We start from the raw sequence: 2,130 nt of genomic DNA, 5'->3' as shown, positions 1-2,130 counted from the left end.
TTTGCCTAAAAGCAGCAACTTTTAATCAATTTAAAAAAAACTTATCTACACTGGCCATCTTAATATTAAGCAAACTACTATGTCAGTATTTTTTCAAATAAAAAAGCATTGATCTTAATTTAGATTTTTCTTTGCAGCACGTTTACTGCAGAGACAGTAGCTGTGCGTGACGGGTTTGGTTTTTCAAAGAACAAAAGCTGATGTGTAGTTTTCTGGCTACACCCCGCCCACACTGAAACCTCCCTATTCTTCGCCTCTGCTCTATAAATACAGCTGTAAAAGCAGACATCAGACACAAATCCTTCTGCTTTCTGCATCGGGTAGGTAACTCATAGTATTGATTTCTTGTGATGATTGATTGCAAGAAAAGTTCAAGACTTATGTTTTCCTCTCCTTTTTTCAGGTAAAATCTTTTCACGAGGCAAAATGAGTGACCGTAAGTCTCAGATTCTGATGGTTTTTTTAGATGGAGATCCCTGACATATAGTACCTAGGTTGAAAAACCGTGTGTGCTATTACTGCATTTATGGAATTACTCTAATGTTTACTGCACTTCTATGTACGGCTGATTTTTTTATTTCCATTTTGCTACTCTTTAACTAGACAAACTGAAGAACTATTTGTGCTGTTAAATATGATATAATATGCCTTTCTTGTGTTTCTGAGAGCTGTTTGTCTGAAAGGCAACATTGTCTATGTTGTCCTTCTGCACAGTTATGTAACATATTTGCTTTCTAATGAGTCTTCTACTTACATTAGGTCTAGTATTTTTTAAGTAACCAATTTTGCTTTTTGTTTTATTTTTTCTAACTATAGCAAATGCCCAGGTGAGTCCATTTATTTCCTTAGATGGTTTTACACCTGTGACAAACAGCATAACAAACTAATAAAGCAATTTTCTTCTCTTAAAAGACACCTCAGGGTCAAGGATGCGCTGGAGTAAGAAAACTTTCACTTGTTTGTTCTCTGCTGTTTTGCTTTGCCAGTTGATGCTGTAATCTCGCAGCATCCACTGGCAACAGTCATTATCTCTTCCTATGGTCGGGATACCGTTCTTTTCAGTATTGTATTCACTTTGAAATACTACATTCAAATTTTGTCTTACAAAACAAGTCTATACTCCTCATTTGAGTGATTTTGTGATCTATATAAAATATTTTACATGCCACACACAAATCACTGTTTTGACTAGGTGTTTCCTCAGTTTAGATGTGTTGCTAGGGCCAGGTTTGCATTTCATACTAAAAATGCTGCAGAGATTTAGTCTGGGTGTCATCACTAAGGCAAAACCTGCACATCAGCATCCTTTTCTCATCTTTTCAAGTTATTGTTACATCTCCCTTAGCCGTAGCCTTGCGTAAAGTCGCGAGGTCCATTGACAGCCAACAGAAAGCAGCAGTAGTTGTGACCTCACTTTTGGCAAGTGCCATCATTTGTAAGGGTGAAGTTTGTGAGGAGTACCTATAGATGACCAGTTCAATGAAAAGCACTGAACTGAAGATTTCGGTACCCAACCATCTGAAGCATGCAGCTTTTCCAGTCTTTTTGAGTTTGCTGCCCAATGAGTTTCACTAAAAAGTCATTTTTTATTACGGTTGTTTACAGGGCAAACCAGGTGGAGACGGGCATGGGCCTGGACACGGACATGGGCCTGGCCACGGACATGGACCTGGACACGGGCATGGGCCTGGCCACGGACATGGACCTGGACACGGACATGGAGATGGAAAAGCCCATGACCATGGGCATGGAAAACCTCCTGGTCCTCCCAAGTAGATAATCATTCTGTGCACATTGTTAAAAGATAAAGATATGTTCAATAAACTCATACATAAAACAAAAAGACTGTCTTGTTTATTCACATAATTAAAAAAGCAGATGTATGGAGTCTTTTAGAATAATAAACAATAATTATTTACTGATGAAAAAGATGACATGGCAGACAAATAAAATGTAGTTTAACAGACCAGTTTTGGAAGAATGTTCTGTGTATGAGAGGACTTCTCACCTTGTGCTACTACATAAAGGCTTCATTCTTCATGTGGAGAGCCTCAGTTTTCTTATCTAGCTCTAGGTCTTCTCATATCCCTTGTAAATGACCACGGCAGACCCGGTGACATTAACATGCTT

General features: G+C 38.5%; 1 long non-coding RNA gene across 1 annotated transcript; it reads left to right on the top strand.

The window, feature by feature from the left end:
• Positions 1-816: 816 nt before the first annotated feature.
• Positions 817-1,821, top strand: LOC134646274 (uncharacterized). The gene is made up of 3 exons (XR_010096641.1): positions 817-827; positions 913-939; positions 1,606-1,821. It is a non-coding gene; the product is annotated as an uncharacterized LOC134646274 (long non-coding RNA).
• Positions 1,822-2,130: the final 309 nt, after the last annotated feature.

Source organism: Pelmatolapia mariae, linkage group LG16_19, assembly GCF_036321145.2.
Source record: "Pelmatolapia mariae isolate MD_Pm_ZW linkage group LG16_19, Pm_UMD_F_2, whole genome shotgun sequence".
Lineage (NCBI taxonomy): Eukaryota > Metazoa > Chordata > Actinopteri > Cichliformes > Cichlidae > Pelmatolapia > Pelmatolapia mariae.
This window is presented reverse-complemented; position numbering and strand designations above follow the sequence as displayed.